This window comes from Diabrotica undecimpunctata, chromosome 4, assembly GCF_040954645.1.
Source record: "Diabrotica undecimpunctata isolate CICGRU chromosome 4, icDiaUnde3, whole genome shotgun sequence".
Classification (NCBI taxonomy): Eukaryota; Metazoa; Arthropoda; class Insecta; order Coleoptera; family Chrysomelidae; genus Diabrotica; species Diabrotica undecimpunctata.
Genome location: NC_092806.1, coordinates 81,514,940 through 81,529,531, shown reverse-complemented (window position 1 = coordinate 81,529,531; position 14,592 = coordinate 81,514,940). Strand labels below are relative to the sequence as shown.

General features: G+C 32.6%; 1 protein-coding gene across 25 annotated transcripts in view; it reads left to right on the top strand.

Moving 5' to 3' along the window:
• The window catches only part of LOC140439729 (uncharacterized), a 150,914-nt gene that overhangs the window by 99,195 nt on the left and 37,127 nt on the right, over positions 1-14,592 (top strand). For 14 of the 25 annotated variants that reach the window (XR_011950692.1, XR_011950695.1, XR_011950697.1 and 11 more), the window contains 10 exons: positions 1,041-1,527; positions 4,010-4,112; positions 4,641-4,742; positions 4,960-5,062; positions 6,426-6,912; positions 9,396-9,498; positions 9,717-9,818; positions 10,992-11,478; positions 13,957-14,059; positions 14,278-14,379. The gene's annotated coding sequence lies outside the window, so the exon portion shown is untranslated. The other 11 variants (XR_011950698.1, XR_011950700.1, XR_011950702.1 and 8 more) reach the window with 11 other exon arrangements.

The window sequence follows — 14,592 nt, the reverse complement described above, 5'->3', positions numbered from 1 at the left end:
AAAGCCTGTTCTGATTGAAAAGACTAATTAGATTCTTAGTGTAACATATGGACCTAGATTAAGTTGTTTTTCTTTTTGTTTCAGAGATAGCGAAAAATGCCATCATGAGTTAGTTGCCTTAAACACCTTAATTCATTGATGATTTACTAATCAAGCATACTTAACAGTATTGCGTTCAATAATAAAATTAATTTTATACTTACATAGTTTTTTTAAATGTTGAAATAAGTTTATTTCAGTTGTAAGAATTGGCAAACAATAAATGATGAAAACCAATAATTTTCTGACACATCTTCAGAAATATTAAACGTATTGTTGGAAGCATGTTCTGAATCAAAAAGACTAATTATATTATTAGTCTAACATATGTATCTAGATTTAGTTGTTCTTTTTGTTTGAGAAATAAAGGATGATGCCACAATAAGTGTTTCACTTAAACATCATAAATCATTGAAGATTAAGTTATTAAGCATAATTAACAGTATTGCGTTTAGTAGTAAAGGTAATTCTAGACTTACATAGTTTTTATAATTTTTGAGATAGATAAGTAATTTCAGTTATAAAAAGTGGCAAATAATAAATGAGGATAGCCGCTAAATTTCTGGCATCCCTTCAGAAATATTTACGTATTGTTGAAAGCCTGTTCTGATTGAAAAGACTAATTAAATTCTTAGTGTAACATATGTAGCTAGATTAAGTTGTTTTTCTTTTTGGTTCAGAGATAAAGAATGATGCCACAATGGGTTAGTTGCCTTAAGCACCTTAATTCATTGATGATTTACTAATCAAGCATACTTAACAGTATTGCTTTCAATAATAAAGTTAATTTTATAGTTATATAGTTTTATTAAATGTTGAAATAAGTTATTTCCGTTATATGAATTGGCAAACAATAAATGATGAAAGCCAATAAATTTCTGACACCTCTTCAGAAATATTAATCGTATTGTTGAAAGCATGTTCTGATTCAAAAAGACTAATTTTATTCTTAGCGTAAGTAACATTGTATCTAGATTTAGTTGTTATTCTTTTTGTTTCAGAAATAAAGGATGATGCCACAATACTTTATTTTACTTAAACATCATAAATCATTGATGATTAACTAATCAAGCATACTTAACGGTATTGCGTTGCGAAGATATGTGCAGGAAACTGGAAGCATTTAAGATGTGGCTATATCGAAGAATGCTTAAAATCTTGTGGACTAACCGAGTCACAAATGAGGAGGTCCTCAGAAGAATGAACAAAAACCGAGAGGTACTGACCACCATCAAATCTCAAAAGTTTCAGTTCTTCGGACATATTATGCGAAATGAATCCAGATATACTTTCCTTCAAGCCATCCTGTAAGGAAAAAAATTTGGAAAACGAGGTCCAGAAAGAAGAAGAACATCTTGGTTAAAGAACCTCAGAATCTGGTTTAATACAACATCTGTGCAGCTTTTCCGCGCTGCCGCAGATAAGATAAAGCTTGCCATGATGATCGCTAACATTCGTAACGGATAGGCACATCAAGAAGAAGTAAAGGTAATTCTATACTTACATACTTTTTATAATTGTTTAGATATAATTTCAGTGATAAAAAGTGGCAAATAATAAATGATGAAAACCTCTAAATTTCTGACACCTCTTCAGAAATATTTACGTAGTGTTGAAATGCGTGGTCTGATTCAAAAGACTAATTAGATTGGTAGTGTAACATATGTAGCTAGATTAAGTTGTTTTAGAGATAGAGAACGATGCCACCATGGGTTCATCATCATCAATGGCGCTACAACTCTTCGTGAGTCTTTGCCGCGTTTACTATTGCCTTCCATTAGTGAGATTATTGATTAGTGAGATTCCTCTGTAATTCATGCATGATTCCTTTTTTCCTTTCTTGTGTATTGGTACAATAATACTACCACACCATTCTTTCGGCATTATTTCTTGTTGCCAGGCCATTTCTATTAATTGATGGGGTTTTACTTATGAGTTCATGACCGCCTGTTTTAATTAGCTCGGCATCAATATTGTCCAGACCAGGGGATTTATCGTTTTTAAGCGTTTTTATGGCATGCGTAATTTCTTCCATGCCTGGTGGGGGTATTTCTAATTCGACCGTTTGATACTCATGTTCTTCGTTGTTTCCACCATTTTCATTGTTTTCATCAGTGAAATTTTGGATATTCAGGAGCTCTTCAAAATATTCAGCCCATTTTTCTATTATTTTGTTTTCGGCAGCCAGCATTTCTCCATTTTTACTGTCTTACTTCTCTGTAGAAATTTTTATTTTGATTTCTTCTGTGTTCTCCTTCTACTTTTTCAATTTGTTGCTGCAGATATTGTCTCTTTTTTTGTCTAAGTGTTCTTCTCGCTGCGGCTCTCTCTCTCTCTCTATGGAATCGTATACGTTTTTCTTCTGATGGATTCGATAGATAATCAATTCTTCTTTTGTTTGCTTCTTTTAGAGTTCTTTCACATTCGTCGTCGAACCATTTTTCCTTTTTTGTTTTTTTCGTTCTTCCGATAGATTTCTCTGCTGCTTCTGTAATAGTTGTTTTTATGGAGTTCCATCGCTGATCTTCACTTTCATTTTCATTTATTTCCAAAACCTGAAACCTATTTCTTAATTCTACTTGGTATTGTCTTTGATTATTTTCTTCTTTCAGCTTCGCCACATTCCATCCTTCGATCTTTGTGTATTTATCTATTGTTTGTGTTGAAATTCTTGTTCTGAGCTTGGCCTTTACGAGACAATGGTCTGTGACGCTGTCCGGCCCTCTCATAGTTCTTACACTTATTATGCTGCTAGAATGTCTCCCATCAATCAATACGTGATCTATTTGTTTATTTGTTCTTCCATCGTTTGATCTCCATGTTGCCTTGTGGATCTTTTTTCTAGCGAACTGGGTGCTTTTGATGGCTAAGTTGCAGCCTGTCGCAAAATCGACCAAACGTGATCCATTATCGTTTGTAACTTCATGTAGACTATATCTTCCTGCCGCCGGTATTACGTAGTCTTCTGTGCCTACCTTTGCGTTTAGATCACCTAGTATTATTTTAATATCCTGGTTAGGAGCTTCTGTGTAGAGTTGATTTAGAGAGCCGTAGAATTCATTTTTATCATCCTCTAATGCGTCTTCGGTTGGTGCATACACTGAAAATATAGTTAAATTGGACAATTTACCTCTTAATCTTATGATGCAGATTCGTTCGCTTATTGGTTTAAAGTCTAATAACTCTGATTGTAGTCTTTCATGTATTACAAGGATTTCATCTCCTGAATGGCTACTACATCATAGTTCAAGTTTTCTAGTTGTTTTATCGCTGTCGTGGCAATTCCAGGTCTGTACCAACTTAGTACATTCCATGTTCCTAATAGAATATTCTTTGTCCGTAGCTTTCGTCATTTGTTTTTATAATCTGTCCTATTCCGAGGCAATAATATTCGTTTCGTAGCAATTTTTTTTTTACTTGTATGGGTCGCTGGTCCGTAGCAAAACCTCCTTTTCGGAGGACCATGTTCTCCCTTCCTCGTTCGCCCTGACCTTGCCTTCCATTGGGGTTGGTTACCCAATCTCTAACAAGGTTGCTCAGATTTCCGGGGTCCACCCGTGTGGTCAAGACCACACTTCATGGAGGTGAGGATAGGAATTGAGTAGGAGAGGCTGGAGATGCTAACTGGAAACAGCATCTTATAATGCGCATCACTACTCCTTTGAACCCCCCCACCATGGGTTAGTTGCCTTAAACACCTTAATTCATTGATTATTTACTAATCAAGCATACTTAACAGTATTGCGTTCAATAATAAAGGTAATTTTGTACTTATATAGTTTTTTTATGTTGGAATATGTTATTTCAGTTATAAATATTGGTAAACAATAAATGATGAAAACCATTAAATTTCTGACATCTATTCAGAAATATTGAACGTATTGTTGAAAGCATGTTCTGATTCAAAAGACTAATTAGATTCGTAGTGTAACATCTTTAAGTAGATAAATTGTTCTTCTTTTTGTTTTAGAGATAAAGAACAATGCGACAATGGGTTAGATTCCTTAAATACCATAATTCAGTTATGATTTATCAATCAAACATATTTAACAGTATTACGTTGAATAATGAAGGTAATTCTGTATTTATATAGTGTTCTAATTGTTGAAATAAGTTATTTCATTTATAAAAATTGGCAAACAGTAAATGAGGAAAACCACTAAATTTCTGACACCTCTTCAGAAATGTCTACGTATTATTGTAGAAAGCTTGTTCTGATTCAAAAGACTAATTAGATTCTTAGTGTAACATATGTAGCTAGATTTAGTTGTTCTTCTTTTTGTTTCAGAATTAAAGCATGATACCATTATGGGTTAGTTGCCTTAATTCATTGATGATTTACTAATCTAGCATACTTAACAGTATTGCGTTCAATAATAAAGGTTCTTTTATACTTATATAGTTTTATTAAATGTTAAAATAAGTTATTTCAGTTATAAAAATTGGCAAACAATAAATGATGAAAACCAATAAATTTCTGACACCTCTTCAGAAATATTAATCGTATTGTTGAAAGCATGTTCTGATTCAAAAAGGCTAATTTTATTCTTAGTGTAACTAACATATGTATCTAGATTTAGTTGTTCTTCTTTTTGTTTTAGAAATAAAGGATGATGTCACAATAGGTTATTTTACTTAAACACTATAAATCATTGATGATTAACTATTAAACATACTTAGCAGTATTGCGTTGAGTAGTAAAGGTAATTCTATACTTACATAGTTTTTATAATTGTTGTTGAGATAAATAATTAATTTCAGTGATAAAAAGTGGCAAATAAATGATGAAAACCTCTAAATTTCTGACACCTCTTCAGAAATATTTACGTAGTGTTGAAATGCGTAGTCTGATTCAAAAGACTAATTAGATTGGTAGTGTAACATATGGTAGCTAGATTAAGTGTTTTTTTTTTGTTTCAGAGATAAAGAACGATGCCACCAGTAGTTAGTTGCCTTAAACACCTTAATTCATTGATTATTTACTAATCAAGCATACTTAACAGTATTGCGTTCAATAATAAAGGTAATTTTATACTTGTATAGTTTTTTTTTAATGTTGAAATAAGTTATTTTATTTATAAAAATTGGCAAACAATAAATGATGAAAACCAATAAATTCTGACACCTCTTTAAAAATATTAAACGTATTGTTGAAAGCAAGTTCGGATTCAAAAGACTAATTAAATTCTTAATTAGTCGGATACTTGGATTAGTTGGATAATTCTGTATTTATATAGTTTTTCTAATTGTTCAAATAAGTTATTTCAGTTTTAAAAATTGGCAAACAGTAAATGAGGAAAACCACTAAATTTCTAACACCTCTTCAGAAATGTTTATGTATTGTTGAAAGCCTGTTCTGATTGAAAAGACTAATTAGATTCTTAGTGTAACATATGGACCTAGATTAAGTTGTTTTTCTTTTTGTTTCAGAGATAGCGAAAAATGCCATCATGAGTTAGTTGCCTTAAACACCTTAATTCATTGATGATTTACTAATCAAGCATACTTAACAGTATTGCGTTCAATAATAAAATTAATTTTATACTTACATAGTTTTTTTAAATGTTGAAATAAGTTTATTTCAGTTGTAAGAATTGGCAAACAATAAATGATGAAAACCAATAATTTTCTGACACATCTTCAGAAATATTAAACGTATTGTTGGAAGCATGTTCTGAATCAAAAAGACTAATTATATTATTAGTCTAACATATGTATCTAGATTTAGTTGTTCTTTTTGTTTGAGAAATAAAGGATGATGCCACAATAAGTGTTTCACTTAAACATCATAAATCATTGAAGATTAAGTTATTAAGCATAATTAACAGTATTGCGTTTAGTAGTAAAGGTAATTCTAGACTTACATAGTTTTTATAATTTTTGAGATAGATAAGTAATTTCAGTTATAAAAAGTGGCAAATAATAAATGAGGATAGCCGCTAAATTTCTGGCATCCCTTCAGAAATATTTACGTATTGTTGAAAGCCTGTTCTGATTGAAAAGACTAATTAAATTCTTAGTGTAACATATGTAGCTAGATTAAGTTGTTTTTCTTTTTGGTTCAGAGATAAAGAATGATGCCACAATGGGTTAGTTGCCTTAAGCACCTTAATTCATTGATGATTTACTAATCAAGCATACTTAACAGTATTGCTTTCAATAATAAAGTTAATTTTATAGTTATATAGTTTTATTAAATGTTGAAATAAGTTATTTCCGTTATATGAATTGGCAAACAATAAATGATGAAAGCCAATAAATTTCTGACACCTCTTCAGAAATATTAATCGTATTGTTGAAAGCATGTTCTGATTCAAAAAGACTAATTTTATTCTTAGCGTAAGTAACATTGTATCTAGATTTAGTTGTTATTCTTTTTGTTTCAGAAATAAAGGATGATGCCACAATACTTTATTTTACTTAAACATCATAAATCATTGATGATTAACTAATCAAGCATACTTAACGGTATTGCGTTGCGAAGATATGTGCAGGAAACTGGAAGCATTTAAGATGTGGCTATATCGAAGAATGCTTAAAATCTTGTGGACTAACCGAGTCACAAATGAGGAGGTCCTCAGAAGAATGAACAAAAACCGAGAGGTACTGACCACCATCAAATCTCAAAAGTTTCAGTTCTTCGGACATATTATGCGAAATGAATCCAGATATACTTTCCTTCAAGCCATCCTGTAAGGAAAAATATTTGGAAAACGAGGTCCAGAAAGAAGAAGAACATCTTGGTTAAAGAACCTCAGAATCTGGTTTAATACAACATCTGTGCAGCTTTTCCGCGCTGCCGCAGATAAGATAAAGCTTGCCATGATGATCGCTAACATTCGTAACGGATAGGCACATCAAGAAGAAGTAAAGGTAATTCTATACTTACATACTTTTTATAATTGTTTAGATATAATTTCAGTGATAAAAAGTGGCAAATAATAAATGATGAAAACCTCTAAATTTCTGACACCTCTTCAGAAATATTTACGTAGTGTTGAAATGCGTGGTCTGATTCAAAAGACTAATTAGATTGGTAGTGTAACATATTATGTAGCTAGATTAAGTTGTTTTAGAGATAGAGAACGATGCCACCATGGGTTCATCATCATCAATGGCGCTACAACTCTTCGTGAGTCTTTGCTGCGTTTACTATTGCCTTCCATTAGTGAGATTATTGATTAGTGAGATTCCTCTGTAATTCATGCATGATTCCTTTTTTCCTTTCTTGTGTATTGGTACAATATTACTACCACACCATTCTTTCGGCATTATTTCTTGTTGCCAGGCCATTTCTATTAATTGATGGGGTTTTACTTATGAGTTCATGACCGCTTGTTTTAATTAGCTCGGCATCAATATTGTCCAGACCAGGGGATTTATCGTTTTTAAGCGTTTTTATGGCATGCGTAATTTCTTCCATGCCTGGTGGGGGTATTTCTAATTCGACCGTTTGATACTCATGTTCTTCGTTGTTTCCACCATTTTCATTGTTTTCATCAGTGAAATTTTGGATATTCAGGAGCTCTTCAAAATATTCAGCCCATTTTTCTATTATTTTGTTTTCGGCAGCCAGCATTTCTCCATTTTTACTGTCTTACTTCTCTGTAGAAATTTTTATTTTGATTTCTTCTGTGTTCTCCTTCTACTTTTTCAATTTGTTGCTGCAGATATTGTCTCTTTTTTTGTCTAAGTGTTCTTCTCGCTGCGGCTCTCTCTCTCTCTATGGAATCGTATACGTTTTTCTTCTGATGGATTCGATAGATAATCAATTCTTCTTTTGTTTGCTTCTTTTAGAGTTCTTTCACATTCGTCGTCGAACCATTTTTCCTTTTTTGTTTTTTTCGTTCTTCCGATAGATTTCTCTGCTGCTTCTGTAATAGTTGTTTTTATGGAGTTCCATCGCTGATCTTCACTTTCATTTTCATTTATTTCCAAAACCTGAAACCTATTTCTTAATTCTACTTGGTATTGTCTTTGATTATTTTCTTCTTTCAGCTTCGCCACATTCCATCGTTCGATCTTTGTGTATTTATCTATTGTTTGTGTTGAAATTCTTGTTCTGAGCTTGGCCTTTACTAGAAAATGGTCTGTGACGCTGTCCGGCCCTCTCATAGTTCTTACACTTATTATGCTGCTAGAATGTCTCCCATCAATCAATACGTGATCTATTTGTTTATTTGTTCTTCCATCGTTTGATCTCCATGTTGCCTTGTGGATCTTTTTTCTAGCGAACTGGGTGCTTTTGATGGCTAAGTTGCAGCCTGTCGCAAAATCGACCAAACGTGATCCATTATCGTTTGTAACTTCATGTAGACTATATCTTCCTGCCGCCGGTATTACGTAGTCTTCTGTGCCTACCTTTGCGTTTAGATCACCTAGTATTATTTTAATATCGTGGTTAGGAGCTTCTGTGTAGAGTTGATTTAGAGAGCCGTAGAATTCATTTTTATCATCCTCTAATGCGTCTTCGGTTGGTGCATACACTGAAAGTATAGTTAAATTGGACAATTTACCTCTTAATCTTATGATGCAGATTCGTTCGCTTATTGGTTTAAAGTCTAATAACTCTGATTGTAGTCTTTCATGTATTACAAGGATTTCATCTCCTGAATGGCTACTACATCATAGTTCAAGTTTTCTAGTTGTTTTATCGCTGTCGTGGCAATTCCAGGTCTGTACCAACTTAGTACATTCCATGTTCCTAATAGAATATTCTTTGTCCGTAGCTTTCGTCGTTTGTTTTTATAATCTGTCCTATTCCGAGGCAATAATATTCGTTTCGTAGCAATTTTTTTTTTACTTGTATGGGTCGCTGGTCCGTAGCAAAACCTCCTTTTCGGAGGACCATGTTCTCCCTTCTTCGTTCGCCCTGACCTTGCCTTCCATTGGGGTTGGTTACCCAATCTCTAACAAGGTTGCTCAGATTTCCGGGGTCCACCCGTGTGGTCAAGACCACACTTCATGGAGGTGAGGATAGGAATTGAGTAGGAGAGGCTGGAGATGCTAACTGGAAACAGCATCTTATAATGCGCATCACTACTCCTTTGAACCCCCCCACCATGGGTTAGTTGCCTTAAACACCTTAATTCATTGATTATTTACTAATCAAGCATACTTAACAGTATTGCGTTCAATAATAAAGGTAATTTTGTACTTATATAGTTTTTTTATGTTGGAATATGTTATTTCAGTTATAAATATTGGTAAACAATAAATGATGAAAACCATTAAATTTCTGACATCTATTCAGAAATATTGAACGTATTGTTGAAAGCATGTTCTGATTCAAAAGACTAATTAGATTCGTAGTGTAACATCTTTAAGTAGATAAATTGTTCTTCTTTTTGTTTTAGAGATAAAGAACAATGCGACAATGGGTTAGATTCCTTAAATACCATAATTCAGTTATGATTTATCAATCAAACATATTTAACAGTATTACGTTGAATAATGAAGGTAATTCTGTATTTATATAGTGTTCTAATTGTTGAAATAAGTTATTTCATTTATAAAAATTGGCAAACAGTAAATGAGGAAAACCACTAAATTTCTGACACCTCTTCAGAAATATTAATCGTATTGTTGAAAGCATGTTCTGATTCAAAAAGGCTAATTTTATTCTTAGTGTAACTAACATATGTATCTAGATTTAGTTGTTCTTCTTTTTGTTTTAGAAATAAAGGATGATGTCACAATAGGTTATTTTACTTAAACACTATAAATCATTGATGATTAACTATTAAACATACTTAGCAGTATTGCGTTGAGTAGTAAAGGTAATTCTATACTTACGTAGTTTTTATAATTGTTGTTGAGATAAATAATTAATTTCAGTGATAAAAAGTGGCAAATAAATGATGAAAACCTCTAAATTTCTGACACCTCTTCAGAAATATTTACGTAGTGTTGAAATGCGTGGTCTGATTCAAAAGACTAATTAGATTGGTAGTGTAACATATGGTAGCTAGATTAAGTGTTTTTTTTTTTGTTTCAGAGATAAAGAACGATGCCACCAGTAGTTAGTTGCCTTAAACACCTTAATTCATTGATGATTTACTAATCAAGCATACTTAACAGTATTGCGTTCAATAATAAAATTAATTTTATACTTACATAGTTTTTTTAAATGTTGAAATAAGTTATTTCAGTTGTAAGAATTGGCAAACAATAAATGATGAAAACCAATAATTTTCTGACACATCTTCAGAAATATTAAACGTATTGTTGGAAGCATGTTCTGAATCAAAAAGACTAATTATATTATTAGTCTAACATATGTATCTAGATTTAGTTGTTCTTTTTGTTTGAGAAATAAAGGATGATGCCACAATAAGTGTTTCACTTAAACATCATAAATCATTGAAGATTAAGTTATTAAGCATAATTAACAGTATTGCGTTTAGTAGTAAAGGTAATTCTAGACTTACATAGTTTTTATAATTTTTGAGATAGATAAGTAATTTCAGTTATAAAAAGTGGCAAATAATAAATGAGGAAAGCCGCTAAATTTCTGGCATCCCTTCAGAAATATTTACGTATTGTTGAAAGCCTGTTCTGATTGAAAAGACTAATTAAATTCTTAGTGTAACATATGTAGCTAGATTAAGTTGTTTTTCTTTTTGGTTCAGAGATAAAGAATGATGCCACAATGGGTTAGTTGCCTTAAGCACCTTAATTCATTGATGATTTACTAATCAAGCATACTTAACAGTATTGCTTTCAATAATAAAGTTAATTTTATAGTTATATAGTTTTATTAAATGTTGAAATAAGTTATTTCAGTTATATGAATTGGCAAACAATAAATGATGAAAGCCAATAAATTTCTGACACCTCTTCAGAAATATTAATCGTATTGTTGAAAGCATGTTCTGATTCAAAAAGACTAATTTTATTCTTAGCGTAAGTAACATTGTATCTAGATTTAGTTGTTATTCTTTTTGTTTCAGAAATAAAGGATGATGCCACAATACTTTATTTTACTTAAACATCATAAATCATTGATGATTAACTAATCAAGCATACTTAACGGTATTGCGTTGCGAAGATATGTGCAGAAAACTGGAAGCATTTAAGATGTGGCTATATCGAAGAATGCTTAAAATCTTGTGGACTAACCGAGTCACAAATGAGGAGGTCCTCAGAAGAATGAACAAAAACCGAGAGGTACTGACCACCATCAAATCTCAAAAGTTTCAGTTCTTCGGACATATTATGCGAAATGAATCCAGATATACTTTCCTTCAAGCCATCCTGTAAGGAAAAATATTTGGAAAACGAGGTCCAGAAAGAAGAAGAACATCTTGGTTAAAGAACCTCAGAATCTGGTTTAATACAACATCTGTGCAGCTTTTCCGCGCTGCCGCAGATAAGATAAAGCTTGCCATGATGATCGCTAACATTCGTAACGGATAGGCACATCAAGAAGAAGTAAAGGTAATTCTATACTTACATACTTTTTATAATTGTTTAGATATAATTTCAGTGATAAAAAGTGGCAAATAATAAATGATGAAAACCTCTAAATTTCTGACACCTCTTCAGAAATATTTACGTAGTGTTGAAATGCGTGGTCTGATTCAAAAGACTAATTAGATTGGTAGTGTAACATATGTAGCTAGATTAAGTTGTTTTAGAGATAGAGAACGATGCCACCATGGGTTCATCATCATCAATGGCTCTACAACTCTTCGTGAGTCTTTGCCGCGTTTACTATTGCCTTCCATTAGTGAGATTATTGATTAGTGAGATTCCTCTGTAATTCATGCATGATTCCTTTTTTCCTTTCTTGTGTATTGGTACAATAATACTACCACACCATTCTTTCGGCATTATTTCTTGTTGCCAGGCCATTTCTATTAATTGATGGATTTTACTTATGAGTTCATGACCGCCTGTTTTAATTAGCTCGGCATGAATATTGTCCAGACCAGGGGATTTATCGTTTTTAAGCGTTTTTATGGCATGCGTAATTTCTTCCATGCCTGGTGGGGGTATTTCTAATTCGACCGTTTGATACTAATGTTCTTTGTTGTTTCCACCATTTTCATTGTTTTCATCAGTGAAATTTTGGATATTCAGAAGCTCTTCAAAATATTCAGCCCATTTTTCTATTATTTTGTTTTCGGCAGCCAGCATTTCTCCATTTTTACTGTCTTACTTCTCTGTAGAAATTTTTATTTTGATTTCTTCTGTGTTCTCCTTCTACTTTTTCAATTTGTTGCTGCAGATATTGTCTCTTTTTTTTGTCTAAGTGTTCTTCTCGCTGCGGCTCTCTCTCTCTGTGGAATCGTATACGTTTTTCTTCTGATGGATTCGATAGATAATCAGTTCTTCTTTTGTTTGCTTCTTTTAGAGTTCTTTCACGTTCGTCGTCGAACCATTTTTCCTTTTTTGTTTTTTTCATTCTTCCGATAGATTTCTCTGCTGCTTCTGTAATAGTTGTTTTTATGGAGTTCCATCGCTGATCTTCACTTTCATTTTCATTTATTTCCAAAACCTGAAACCTATTTCTTAATTCTACTTGGTATTGTCTTTGATTATTTTCTTCTTTCAGCTTCGCCACATTCCATCGTTCGATCTTTGTGTATTTATCTATTGTTTGTGTTGAAATTCTTGTTCTGAGCTTGGCCTTTACTAGAAAATGGTCTGTGACGCTGTCCGGCCCTCTCATAGTTCTTACACTTATTATGCTGCTAGAATGTCTCCCATCAATCAATACGTGATCTATTTGTTTATTTGTTCTTCCATCGTTTGATCTCCATGTTGCCTTGTGGATCTTTTTTCTAGCGAACTGGGTGCTTTTGATGGCTAAGTTGCAGCCTGTTGCAAAATCGATCAAACGTGATCCATTATCGTTTGTAACTTCATGTAGACTATATCTTCCTGCCGCCGGTATTACGTAGTCTTCTGTGCCTACCTTTGCGTTTAGATCACCTAGTATTATTTTAATATCGTGGTTAGGAGCTTCTGTGTAGAGTTGATTTAGAGAGCCGTAGAATTCATTTTTATCATCCTCTAATGCGTCTTCGGTTGGTGCATACACTGAAAGTATAGTTAAATTGGACAATTTACCTCTTAATCTTATGATGCAGATTCGTTCGCTTATTGGTTTAAAGTCTAATAACTCTGATTGTAGTCTTTCATGTATTACAAGGATTTCATCTCCTGAATGGCTACTACATCATAGTTCAAGTTTTCTAGTTGTTTTATCGCTGTCGTGGCAATTCCAGGTCTGTACCAACTTAGTACATTCCATGTTCCTAATAGAATATTCTTTGTCCGTAGCTTTCGTCGTTTGTTTTTATAATCTGTCCTATTCCGAGGCAATAATATTCGTTTCGTAGCAATTTTTTTTTTACTTGTATGGGTCGCTGGTCCGTAGCAAAACCTCCTTTTCGGAGGACCATGTTCTCCCTTCCTCGTTCGCCCTGACCTTGCCTTCCATTGGGGTTGGTTACCTAATCTCTAACAAGGTTGCTCAGATTTCCGGGGTCCACCCGTGTGGTCAAGACCACACTTCATGGAGGTGAGGATAGGAATTGAGTAGGAGAGGCTGGAGATGCTAACTGGAAACAGCATCTTATAATGCGCATCACTACTCCTTTGAACCCCCCCACCATGGGTTAGTTGCCTTAAACACCTTAATTCATTGATTATTTACTAATCAAGCATACTTAACAGTATTGCGTTCAATAATAAAGGTAATTTTGTACTTATATAGTTTTTTTATGTTGGAATATGTTATTTCAGTTATAAATATTGGTAAACAATAAATGATGAAAACCATTAAATTTCTGACATCTATTCAGAAATATTGAACGTATTGTTGAAAGCATGTTCTGATTCAAAAGACTAATTAGATTCGTAGTGTAACATCTTTAAGTAGATAAATTGTTCTTCTTTTTGTTTTAGAGATAAAGAACAATGCGACAATGGGTTAGATTCCTTAAATACCATAATTCAGTTATGATTTATCAATAAAACATATTTAACAGTATTACGTTGAATAATGAAGGTAATTCTGTATTTATATAGTGTTCTAATTGTTGAAATAAGTTATTTCATTTATAAAAATTGGCAAACAGTAAATGAGGAAAACCACTAAATTTCTGACACCTCTTCAGAAATATTAATCGTATTGTTGAAAGCATGTTCTGATTCAAAAAGGCTAATTTTATTCTTAGTGTAACTAACATATGTATCTAGATTTAGTTGTTCTTCTTTTTGTTTTAGAAATAAAGGATGATGTCACAATAGGTTATTTTACTTAAACACTATAAATCATTGATGATTAACTATTAAACATACTTAGCAGTATTGCGTTGAGTAGTAAAGGTAATTCTATACTTACGTAGTTTTTATAATTGTTGTTGAGATAAATAATTAATTTCAGTGATAAAAAGTGGCAAATAAATGATGAAAACCTCTAAATTTCTGACACCTCTTCAGAAATATTTACGTAGTGTTGAAATGCGTGGTCTGATTCAAAAGACTAATTAGATTGGTAGTGTAACATATGGTAGCTAGATTAAGTGTTTTTTTTTTTGT